This window comes from Dasypus novemcinctus, chromosome X (genome assembly GCF_030445035.2).
Source record: "Dasypus novemcinctus isolate mDasNov1 chromosome X, mDasNov1.1.hap2, whole genome shotgun sequence".
Classification (NCBI taxonomy): Eukaryota; Metazoa; Chordata; class Mammalia; order Cingulata; family Dasypodidae; genus Dasypus; species Dasypus novemcinctus.
Window position 1 is genome coordinate 110947758 of NC_080704.1, and position 13351 is coordinate 110961108.

Sequence of the window (13351 nt, forward strand, 5' to 3'; positions counted from 1 at the left end):
CACATACATTCTTGCCTCTTTCATATTTGGCTCTTGGGAAGTAGGAGTAGGATGAATTTAGGAAAAAAGAGGAGGCTTAAATAGAAAAAAGGAATAATTTCCTTATGCCAATTTTCATTGCTGAAGTATATGTTTTCATCAGTAGCATGGTGTAGTATTAAAAAATGTAGGCTTGGAAATAAGACAGACAAGATCATGAGCAAATTACTTAACCATTTTTTAGCCTTAGTTTCCTCAACTACCAAAAAGAGATGAAATAACTTATTTGGCAATGTTGTTGTGAAAGTAAAACCACTGATTGCTCAACCTTACAGTTCCCAACAATGATATTGGGAGCTGTAAGTATATAATGAAACTTAAATTTGCCCTTCAGCCTAGATTGCCAATCCCCTTGTCCCTCTTCCAGAAAACAGTCCCTGTTGACAGTTTCTTATGTATTCATCCAGCAATCAAGGAGCTTTTTAAAAAATGAACAAATTGTATTTTAAATTCATTTAAAATATTATTAAAGTGGAAGGTACTAAAAGTCACAAGATAAACGGTTTGAAAGATATTCACATAGTTTGAAAGAAAAAAAAAAGACAGAAAAATGTATTTAAAAGTTCCTAGTGAGATATCCCCTCCAATCTCTTCCCATCACTACCCTCCCTCCACTGGTAACTAGTAAAATTAATTTCTTATGTATCCTTCCAAGCTAATACAAATAAATGCTATTCTACTCTTTCCCAACCTTTTTTTACACAAATTGCAGCATCCTATACATACCGTTCTGAAGCTGTGCTTCTCTTTAACACCGTAACTTGGAAATATCAATACATAGTGGGTTGCATCTGTCCTTTATAAAGCTGCATAGTATTCCATTGCATGGATGCTTAATGGTTATTTAACCCATTTCCCAATAAAAGACATTTAGGTTGTTTCTGATAAAAATGATTTTTAAATGAAAAATAGTAGATGTACCTAGTCAATATTACTCCATGTAAGTAGAATTGCATTAGTCAATGACTGCTGCTGAAATAATGATTTGTAACAAAAAAAACCACACAAATACTAGAGGCTTACAATAATAAGTATTTATTTTCCTTACACATCTGCAAGTCTACCAGAGTTCAATTAATCTTAGTTGGGATTGGCTGGACTTGGCCTCAAGCCAAGGGTTAGTTTCAGGTTGGCTCCATATGTCTCATCATTGTCCGTGGATCAGGACTACTGGGAGATGGTGGAAGTACAAAAGGCCACGCTGCTACTATCATATATGCTAATATTTTTTGATCAAATTAAGTCACATGGAGCACCTCAGGGAAGTGAGGAAATATGCTCCTTTTACTCTAGTGCAGGGGGTCCTTAAATTTTTTTGTTCCACGGACCCCTTTGCCAGTCAGGTGAAAACCATGGACCCCTTACTAAGTCCACATTATATTGTGTATACTGTGCATTATTTAATAAATACATCACACTCCCACCAACACGTCCATACCAAAAAAGTGCATATATATGTGTGTGTATAAGTATATATATATATATTTTTCACTATATTTTAGCAACCAATTCATATCAGTAATTTCAGTAGACATTGCCACATTGTTCTGGAAAGTGGTTGCTCTCATTTACACTGTATCTGTGAATGAGAAGATCTATTTCTTCACATTCTGTGTACGGCGAAAACTTTTATTCCTTGCCATTATGGTTTTAGTTTGCAGCTTTCCCCCAATTTGTATATATTTTTCTGTGTATTATCTATTCATATTCTTTATGTTTTTTTCTTTTGGGCTGATTTTTTCTCCCTAAGTGCCCTTTATATATATCTCCCTTAGGAGAGGTGTTGCAATTTTTCTCCTAGTTTGTAGTCTGCCTTTTCACTTTGCTTATAGTGTTTCTTTTTTCTTTGCACAGATATTTAGTTTGTATATAGTAAAATTTATCAGTCTTTTTCTTTATGGTTCATGGGTTTTGAGTTTTGCTTTAGAAAAGTGTTCCCCACTTGAGGAGATCCAGTGACTGCTTGAGATTCTGATATAACAGACCTGGGGCATTGTCCCAGGAATCTTTAACAAGATGTTAAGTCAGTAATTCTGGTCGTCCTCCAAGTCTAGAAACCTGGATGAAATAAGATCAAGTATAAAACACCTTGCATTCAGTAGGCACGTAATAACTGTTCCCCACTCCCCCCTTGCTATCCTAACAGGCAACTTTGAAATTTACCATGGCTGATGAGAATAAAGTTCAACATATTTTTTGTAATTTATAATTTGTAAAGATACTTATCCCAATTGGTAGCTTCTTAAAGACTTTTGGCCTCACTAAATGGTTATCAGCTCTTCACACTGTTAATCAATGAGTATATATTGAGTGCCCATGACTTGCTGAACTCTGTAAAGTCCTGTTCTTTGTATTATTTGGAAGATGATGATAATGACCTTAACCTATTGGGCCATAGGGATTGATTTCTCTCTTCAGCAATAGTGATAGAGTTGAATTAAGCCTTGCCCACTCTCTCATGTACTGTCATGTAACCAAGGACAGTTTTGTGGAAAGGCCAGCTGTAGGAGTACTAACTATAAATTGATGTACAATATGGTCATGGAATAACTTGAGTTGAATTGGCCTAAACAGACGTGACCCTAGCCTTGTTCCTAGGTGCTTATCATATATAATGGTGATGCCCAGATTTCATTATTAGCTCCTCGAGTAGACACACTCACTGCCCCTTTTCCTTTTGTGGACTAAGCAGAATTGTAAGATTTTCTAGACAAATTCCTCTCAAATATTAGTGTTCATACAAAATCACCTGGGGATCTTTTTAAAATTCAGATTACGATTTAATCAGTTTGCGGTGGGGCCAAACATTTTGCATTTCTGACAAGCTCCCAGGTGATGCCCCAATACACGGACCCCGCTTTTAGGAGCAGGAGTCTCACTAAGTCATTTACAAGAGGTCACTGGATCCTTTCTCACTTTCTTGGCATATTTTAATTTTTGGACTCTTCCTACATCCCTCCACTCCTTTAAGAGCACTTTATTCAACTATAAACCAGACTAAGTAGTCCTCTATGATGTACCAAGAGTCCCTCCCTCTTCTAAAGAAAATCTGGATGGCACTGGTCTGCCGTGATGCCTTAAATTCCAACTTCTCAAAAGTCTTCTTTAAGTCGGTGGTAAAGGGTGATGTTACTTGGGACAGTAAAGTTAGCCAGACTAGCTTAGGGATTGATCAGACTGAAACACCAACCATTATCATCAGTAAGGAGTACTGGAAGAATGGTAGGAACAGAAGGGAGTAAGTTTTGATGGGGTGGGACATGCAGAACATGGGTACGAAAAGGCACTGAATGTTAGCGTGAAGTTGAGTGAAATTGAGCTGAGGAAGATGATGAAAGGAGGAATTAGTGTGACAAGAAGAGGTGTTTTATAATTTGGTTTTGTTTTTATTGTATTTGTCTACTTATTGATTTGCCTAGGATTATTATTGGCTAAGACCCTGAATGAGCTCTCCTCACCCTGACTACTGATTCCTTAACACCCTAATGCAAGTGAGGGGTCTGGTGGCCTTGACCAAGTGGCTCCACCAATAACCACCTCCAGTACCCAACCCCACGCCACACTTTGGGGCATGTCAGAATCACTTAACTGATGCCTCAGCTGAGACCCAGGGCCTGGCAGCTGGTGCTATGTCAAAGATCAGACTGGAAGTGCCAATCTGATCTCAACCAGGAAAATGAAATGTGAGGGGGTGGTGTTCTTCTACCTGCGATCGCACATCAAGTTGCTGTGATGCCCCACTGGTTGGAAGCATGTGGCATTGCTGGTGAGTAATATTAATGTATGCGGTGGTTCCCCTGAAGAGGTGATGAGGGCTGTGCCAGGCAGGATGAGGGAAGTTTGCATGTGCTCTATAGCAAAGGGGTGGGAGAGTTCATCGGAAAATGTGCTTTTAGCTGAAAATGAAGGGCTATTACAAAAGAAAATTAAAAACTCTAGGACATATTCCCTATTTCAAAATATAGCCCGTTTATCCAATGCACATAAATAACAAAATCTGTGGAGAGTAACCTGGTATTGTTACTGCCGAAAAGACATTTCCTTCCACCCTGAGTCTCTCTATATCCCCGGACTTAACTCTAATTGTAGAAGGATTTTTTTCCAAGGGAGCGGGGTGTTTCCTCCCCGCCTCCCCCGTGTGTAATAAGTGGGCTGGTGAAGGAGTTAAAAAGCGTGCCTAAGCATAGTAAGAGAGGTGAAGGAGGGAGTGTGACTTTAATATTGCACTGGCTTGGGTCTTAAGAGCAGACCGTGGACTGAGGCGGAGTTGCTGACGTAGCGGCCTAGGAAGGCTCAGCTCAGGTCTGTACTGTGCACAACGCACCACGCACTTGGTTGGTACCTTTTGGTCACTATCTCTCTTTGTCTCTCTAACTCGGTCTCCTTTGCTAATGCAGACCTATGGAACAGCCTCGGGAGAACCGCTGAAGGAAGCTCAGAAAAGATAAATTAATAGGAGCCTGGCGCAGCAGAAAGTGCTGGAGCACAGCACTCAGTTGACCTGTTAAAATAAGCAATCCTGTTATTTGTGTTAATAAGCGCATGCTGGCAAGCCTAGCGGAATGTTCCGGAAGATACCTGGCGCGGAAACGGGACACTTCTTCCCCTGCAATCCAGACCCTGTCGCTTTCTGGGTCGTATTCCACCCACCCCTTCCCGCTTAAAGAAAGGGACTTCTGGGTTGCGTCACTTTGGAGAGTAGATGGCGAGCCTGGGTGCGCGGCACCGCAATCGCGGCCCGAGTTCTGACTCCGACCCGGGGATCCCAGGACCCTCCTAACCCGCCGAAGGACTAGCGGGGTTCGAAAACCCCGAGACTTCAAAGAGCTCTAACATGGGAAGGTGTAGAAAGGGAGTTATTTGGTACTAGTAAGCGCGCATTAAGAATACAATTAGGTGGGTTGTGTCTTTAATAACATACGTTCTGGCCTGGCAGAAGCCAAGCAGGTCAACTCCTGGCTGAATTAGACACCTGTTCAGTAGTTGGAACATGGGATCTGGAGAGCTGAAAAACTTTTATTTACTGGCTTTGCACGCCAGCGCTCAGTTCAGAGCAAGCCCAAACCCTACATGACCATCTACTTTGATACCGACGCTAGACGGCGCTGCCGGGACACGCTTTCCTTCTCCCGGGAAAGGTGAGAGAAGCGTTTTTTTTGTTTTTTGTTTTCCAGTGAACCAGGGGTTGGGGTACTCGGGCTTGGCAGCCTTTCCCACTCTCTCTCCCCTCCCCGAACTTCTAAATCTAAAGAGGTGGAGAAGAAGAGGAGGAGCAGCGACAGCCCTTTTGCGTGACGCACAGGCACCATTCTAATTACCACCTCCTCCTTGGTGCAAGCAGTCAACCCAGAGGCACCAAACTGTTAGCGAAGAAGACTCAGCTCTCGGTAACTTCCACTACCCTCCACTTCCTCATCCGCACTCCATGCATATTTTGGAGGCAGCAGCAGAGGTGGCAGGATGTGAGGAGAGCCTGGAGCCCACTTCCCAGGCTCCGGTCCCTCTCTGGAGATAGGGAAGAAGTGAGGGCTTTTGTGCACTGGCTGGGGAGGGTTCCCGGGAAAGGTTGGAGCAGTAAGCCGGAGGGAGAGAGGTGGACAGGCAGAATTTGCACCTGCCATCTGCGCGGCCGCCAGGGAAAGAGGCAATTGGTGGGTCCGCCGACCTTTGATGCGTCCGTGCCTCAAGAAGAGCGCAAGGGTCATAGGCTGAATCACTTGGCCAAGAGGCACTCTCCGGCAGGAGCGCGCAGCTCTGAAGCTAAGTCGAACAGAACAAAGAGGCCAGGAGGTAGGCGATTTAGGAGGGTCTGGTTACCGTGTGCGGAGGCACCACCTACCAGTTTAGAGACGGGGCCAAGTGACTTAAGAACGCCCTTAGCCTCTCTCCCAGCTACCCCAAAAGTCCACAGAAGCTCAGCTTAACTCTAGAAATCTTCCCAGGGAGAGAAGTTTCCTGGCACCCTCTTGAGCTAGGGCAGGGAGTGAAGAAAACAAGCGGGGCTGTTGCCTTGGCGGCTCGGGAAGACACGGTCTTCCCCTCGCCTCCTCCAGATCCGCTCGCCTTTGGGCAGCCTCCGAGGTTGCCCGAGAAGTCCAAGCCCGTGCTCTCCGTAATACCGCCCCGGGTCGCGTCCCAGCGCCCCAGACATGAAACTGCACGCGTGAACTCTGCTGGACGCCGCCGGCAGTTCTGCAAGACTCAGGTAACGCACGCTTGCAGACCCAGAGATTTGGCTGGCGAGTTCCAGGGAGAGAGAGAGTGCGCTGGGATCTCGGGGGCAGTAGTAAGAAAGCAGGCCGCGGCCACCGAAGCTCTGGCTCGCCTGCAGCACTGGTCCTTGAGCCTGGAAGCCTGGAAACGCTTGCTCGTTTCATTTCCTCCTTTCAGTCTCCCAGAAAGTTTAGGGGCTGGGACCAGGGCTTTCAATGCCAGGGGTTTCTCGCCTGGGAGGAGCGCGCGCATTCTGCCAGGCGCCTGTGAGCCAGCCAGGTCTTTCCGCAGTCAGGTCTTTGTGGTCTCCTCGGCTGGTACACCGGCTCTCCAGCCTGAAAGGCACTGTCCTGTAGACGCTTCTTTGCTTCTTTCCTACTCTGTGTACGTTTCTGACGGTTGCTGGGAGAGCAACCCATGCGGTCCCAGGGCACAAGGTGACTCCGGGGTGGAGCAGTGAGTAGCATCCCTGTAAATGCGCTCCGGAGGGCTCCAGGAGATTCCCAGCGAGTACCAGGCAGGAGAGTGTTGGCCATTTGGGGTCTTCTCCGCACTCCTTCTCCAAAAGTGAAGGAACTGCGGACCCTGAGGCGTCCCTCTCCTCTCTCTACAAGGATCCCGCGGTTCCTTGATTGTGTTTCCCAGGTTGAGTGACCCTGTCCGTCCTCACCCTTCTTGGGGGCTGAGAACCGCCAGTGCTGACTTGCGCTTCAGTCTCCTTGTGCAGGAATTTGAGAGAGGGAGAAGAGGACCAGTCGGGGCCACTGGACTGCCTTGTCGTTCTGGGCCAGGGGTTGGAACAACCAGCTTGATTTTGTTACCCTTAGACGTTTAAGTAAAATGCTTTGGCAAGGAGACCTGGGTCCTGAGGCAAAGAAAGTGTGTGTTATAATAATTCTCTGTCCCAGGGTTTTCTCCTGGTGTCTGCAACTCTACTCCACCTTCTGTCTCTGTGATCCAGGGCCTTAGAGGGGAGACATGAGTAAACCAGTATTAAGATACCACATATGTCACCCACAAAAGTTGTGGCTGGGTTAAGTTCTGGAAAAGTACTCAGTTGAAAGCTACTCTAGAGCAGGGGTTCTGAAGAAGGGGACCCCCAAAGGGTCAGTGGAAAGATTTTAGGGCATCCCTGAGCTTGAATTGAAAAAAAAAATCAACCTATTATCTTTATTTTCTCTAATCTCTAACTGAAATCTAGCATTTCTTTCACTTATGAATATATACAATAAATTACAGTAGTATTCATTTCATATCACATTACAGTTGTTGCGTATCTCGAAAAATCTCTTATACTCATCCATACTTTGAAATGATGGTAGATGTTAGACCTGACGCTAGTTGAGTATCATAAAACTATCTGCCCTTACATTCTGAGAAGGGGTTCCTGTTTGTTACCTATCTGGCAAAAGGGTGTGTGGAACAAAACAGGTTAAGAACCCTTGCTCTAGAGCCTACCACAGGGTTTTTGTTTGTTTGTTTGTTTGTTTGGTGAAAAACAATCTGTTCAGGAATATCTTGCCCTTGAATTTGGAAGTTTGAGCTGCTCCCTACCCCACCCCAATACTCAACTTGGCTTGTTAGACTTCTGAAAAGGAATCTTTCTTTTTTTCCTGGTCGGGGGAGCAAAATAGCAGGTTATTAAAAAAAATACAGTGCAGCCATGGTCAGATTGGAAGAAAGGAAGGAGGAAGGGAAGAAGGGACATTTCCCAGAGGTCATGCAAGTGTAGCAGTAATCAGGAAGGCTGATTCAATTCAAGGGACCCTGGAAAGAAAGAAGTTAAGCATCTTGGACAGGTATGGGGCCTTAGGGCCCTTTGCCCCTCATACCCTTTCCTCTCTACCAACAACTCCTTCCCTTCCTCACTGGCACTGGCTGTCAGGAAGGAATTGGGGGCTGTAATGCCTGCTTGATGAAGGGCCACCAGGTTGTTTGCTGACAGGGTTACTCACACTTTGGCTTTGCCCGCTCTTGCCACACAGTATGTGTTCTTCTCTATTCTCCTGGAGTTCCCAGACAGGAATTAGGCAACCTCCCTAGTATCTAGGGAGAGTAAAACTTCCAGATATCTCTGAGCTGAGACTTCTGTGGAAGTTCCTACCTTCACCCCTTCCATTCTTTCAACTCCCATTGTCTGCCAAATAACCCCACCACTATGGAACTGCACAGTGCTGGACTGGATGTGGTGGCTCCAGCTTTGCACAATTTGGTCACCATGTGAGCACTCCAATTTGCTGCCTGTCTTGGACTAGACAGCCTTTGATTTCTTTCAGTGGGAGCAGCTGATTTAAATTATGCTTAAATGTGTGTGAAAGGCTGCAGCACCAAAGGTCCCTTTCTCCCCCATTCTAGCCCCAGCTAATGAGAAGGAGGCTAAGTGGTGTTCATACTACTTGGATGAGAGCCAGCCATGGTGGCTTCGGCTTCTGCCCCATGGGCTAAATGAGGCCTTCAGAGCAGTGGGGTTAGGGATTTAAGCAGGGCTTTGTGGTTTTGCCTCTGTTGCCCTCTCAGATTTTGGAGTGGTCTTTAGTTGAGTAATCAGGGCATTTTCAGTTTGAGGCTCTAACTGCCATTAATAGTACCAATCTCGGCAGAGGTCAAAGGTGCTGGTCAGTGGCGAGGGATGTCAGAGTGCCCCTGGGCTGTGGCCTTTTTTTAAAACAAATCAATTTTATTGATAGCTATTGATAAAGCACAAAATTTATCAAAAGTATACAGTTGATAGTGTTTGGTATAATCACATAGCTATGCATTCATCATTTCAATCATTATTAAAGCATTTTCATTATTTCAATAATAATAATAATAAACAAAAAACAAACAAGAAAATTCCTCAACTCTTAATTTCTTTGTTTTCCGTGGACTGTGGCCTTTTAAGGTAAAATCAAGTCTGATGCTTCATTTACTTATTCGTTTCCTGTAACATGGTTCCTCAATTGATTAGAACCTCCTGTTTGCCAATAACTAGTGGTAGAGCCCATACAAACATCCGCTACTTGCCAGGGTGAACTGATGGTGTGGCTACCTGGGGAATAGCCCAGATTAATCACCTGACACATGTCTCCAAAGGTGCAAAACCCCCTGAAATTTTATTTAGTTTTAAGAAGCCATACTCTACTGGACCCAACCTTATAAAAGATGAATTACGAAATGATTATTTCAGTTTTGTTTAAAATGATAAACAAACTTCACTTTATCAAATATGCTGGCTTTTATATTTCACTGACTCAATGCAAATCGCTTGTTATTTGGAAAGTGAAAAGCATTGGGAAAGTGAGAAAAGTTAAAATATGGTTGAAAATATTGTATACTTTGATGAAACAGACTTGTGTTTTCACATCTGTTGCTTAAAGGAAATCATCACTCTGTGCAGTATGATGACCTAAGAAGGTTCTGTGACAGTAGGTTCCCTTTTATAACTTTCTTTTAAAATTTCTTTATTAGATAAGTTGTGGGCTTACAGAACAATCATGCATATGATACAAGATTCCCATACACCTCCCCACTACAAAACCTTGCATTGGTGTGGAACATTTGTAACAATTGATGAAAGCACTTTTTAATATTTCTACTATTGATTAAAGTCCGTGGTTTAATTTAGGGTTAGCTGTAGAGTGTAGTTTCACGGATTTTTGAAAAAATATACTTTGTTACCATATATGCAATCAAACTCTCCCACTTTTAATCATAGTCCCATATATATTTCAGTGCTGGTAATTGCCTTCACAATGTTGTGCAACCATCACCACCATCTATTACCAGAATATTTCCATCATTCCAAATAGGAATGGGAAAATACATTTTCTCCCTTGTACTTGGATATTTTCGTAACTGTCAATACCGACTGTAGACAGAACTGTTTAGAAGGAACACACACACATACAGCATTCTTCATTTGAGAAGTACTATCAGCTCCTTGGTGAAAGGACACTGAGACCAAGTGGAAGAAATAAATAATCCCAATCTTGAGGAGTTTAGTAATAAGATATTAAAGCTTAAAAAACAAACAAACAAACAACCCCAGATCTCTAGATGTGGACTAACAGGGCTTTTCAGGGCTGTTTTCTAGCAAGCCACACCTTTTCGTTCCATCCCTTAAGCCTAGATTTAGAAAGCTGTGATCAAAACCAGCTTGATGCAGAAAGACAAATGTTTGATGTGCAATATGTGATTTAATTATCCTGCACTAAGGCTTGAAAATAAGCCTCTTATTAAGCTTACACTGAGCTGTTTTCATTCCACGGAATTTGCTGAAGTAAAACATGCCTGGTCAGTGTAAGGCTTGATGCAACAAAGATACTGCACGGACACATCTGGCCAAGGCCACCACAAGTTCAAACTCTTTGGGCTGGTTCACTTTGAGCTGACTCCTAATGAGATCAGAGGCACTGAAATGAGTCAATTGCAGGCCAGTTTCTCTCCGGCTTCCTGGGACACATCCTATTCTCTGTGCAGAGGAATCTGGCTTTAGTTTTCTCTATTTTTTTCCTCTTAAATGTCACATCTTCATGTAACTATACTTTGATTTCTCTCCTGAGTTCCAAAATGCGTTTTTTTTTTTAACGTGGCTTACTTTATTCCTCTACCTGGGTGACCTATTGACATGCAAAGTGCATTCAAACATTAATTGGACATTTATACCCAGATTTTTGTTTTGTGTGTTTCTTTTAGTGGCCCCACAATTTTCTAGTCCTAGAACTCTTTATCTCAGTTATCTGTGACTCCTTCTGTGTGACTTAGCCTTTCATGCCTTGTGTATCCTATCTTTTATTAAATAGTCTGAATTCTTTCCCTGGAATATATTTTCTTCATTGCATTTCTACTGCTATCACAGCCAGACAGGATTCTTGATCAGATCTGCTGTAAAAACCTCTTCTTGCTGTCTCTCCTCTGCTATCCTGAATATTAGGAGTAATCTTCCTGAAGCCCATTTAGTTCTTTGCTTAAAACTGTTGGATACCTAGTGAGTGGACATTTAGTGATGTTGATTGTTATTCCATCTGAACGAATTTCTAGCAGTTAGAGTAACCCTTGGAAACTCTTTACACTGCAGGTATGAATGCACATAGCACAGCCAACAATTCTGTGGGGATGCAAATATCAAATATGGGACATTGAACTAGATAATCTTTGTTACAACTAATGCAGAGATTGTATCATCTTTCAAATATCCAGAAATCCAAATATGTTATTTCCTATCAGGTTGCCTGGAGACTTTAATGCCTTTTAAATATATATATATAATTATGTCCGTGTTTTAGGGTCTTCTCTTTTATGGTCTGTTGAGATGCCTGAATAGGTTGTTTAGTTCTGGCTTACTTGGGTGTGTGTAGCTATAGGAAATATCTAGATCACTGTACTTTTTAATGGATTTTTAACATTTATGTTGTGCTTACCTCAAATTTTTTGAAATGCCTTTCTCCTTTCCTTATCTTGCTTAATGTTCACAATAATCTTGTGAGGAGTATGCTAGAAACCAAGGATCCAAATATTTAAGTGACTTCCCCTTATTCAATTGAGTAAGTTGGGAATCTTTGTTTTAGTGATACCACAAATCTATTACTACCCTGGAATCCTGAACTCAGACCATTCTAGTCTGAAGCGACTTTTTTTCCCTCCTACTTATAAAGTCAAATCCAGATTCTTTGGCCAAAAATCCAAGGCCCTTTGAGATGCAGCCTCAGCCTGCCTAGTCAGCCTTATTTCCTGTTGACATGTATGATCTAGCCAGACTGAACTACTCACCATGCCCAACATAATCTGTGCTATTCATCCTTTGTGCCTTTGCTTTATGCCATTCCTTTCACTTGGAGCCTCTTCCTCCTCATCCCCCCAACTTCTTTACTTCTCTTTCTGTTAATAATGAGAAAAAAAGTGAAAAAGAGGCTTAAGTGCCACCACCTCTTCCATGTAGCCCCTTCTAATTTCTCCCTCCTGCCCTATAGACAAAACAATTGCTCCCTTCTTGAAACTCTTTTTGACACATTGTTGATTTCTCTTTTATGGTAATTACCTTGTTCTGCAGTCATTATAGTTATTTATGTAGCATTTTATCTCCCCTACTAAAGTACAAACTTCTTGAAAGCACAAGCTCTTATCTATCTACTATTCTGAATAATACTGAGCATACAGAGGGTATCCATTAAATATTTGTTTGAGTTACCTTTGAGATCTCTGGGTTAGTCTTAACATTTTACTGAAGGTCTCTATCTAAACAACAGTTTCAGGTTAAATAGGAAGCTGTAAGTCTATGATCAAGTATAATAGGGCAGTGGTTTTTTAATAGCTATGCTCTAGAAGTATATTGTAAAGGAAAAATGTGATTATATGCATTTAAATTGATTAAACTAAGTAAAAGAAAAAGTTTCAGCTCTTCAGTCACACTAGTCATATTTCAAGGGTTCAGTAGCCACACATGTCTAGTGATTATTACTGTATAAGACAGTGCAGCTATAGAGCAGTCCCATCATTGCAGAAAGTTCTACTGGACAGTGCTGTTTTACAGCAATAGTTCTCAACAACTATTTCCACATAGAAACATGTTCACAAAGGTGGCTGCTTTCATGTTTTATTTTTTTGGTATAGTTACTCTAGAGTTCCAAGTGCTACAGTGCTGTCATTTTCCTTCCCTCTCAAAACACAAATCAGTAACATGATAGGCATATCCTTAATGCTGCTTTATTTGCGGGGGAAATTAGATATTTATATAACATCAAACACAAAAATAAATTCCAAATGAAATTCCGAAGAAGAAAAATAAGAAACTTGTCTTTTGTACTGTGAATTACAATAATTAAAATACTGTGGTGCTTGTCTAGGAACAGACAGATCAATGCAAGAGGACAGTATCCAAAGTAATAAACCCAACTATGCTATGGATTTTAAGATATGATAAAGAAGGCATTTAGAATCCATAGGTATCTGAGTGAGGTGAGTAAATATGGATTTATCAGGAAATGTGGTTAAAGTAAAAGGACTAGTTATGTGTGGGGAAAATTATTGAAACTACATCTATACTAATTATTTAAACAAAAATTAGTTATGGTTCAATCAAGTGTTCAAATTAAACTATGAAAGTATTAGAACATATTTC

General features: G+C 42.1%; 1 protein-coding gene across 1 annotated transcript in view; it reads left to right on the forward strand.

Moving 5' to 3' along the window:
• The first annotated feature begins 5165 nt into the window (after positions 1 to 5165).
• Positions 5166 to 13351, forward strand: part of IL1RAPL2 (interleukin 1 receptor accessory protein like 2) — a 1488864-nt gene continuing 1480678 nt past the window's right edge. Inside the window, exon 1 of the mRNA XM_058291994.2 lies at positions 5166 to 6244. The gene's annotated coding sequence lies outside the window, so the exon portion shown is untranslated. The remainder of the gene's footprint in view (positions 6245 to 13351) is intronic.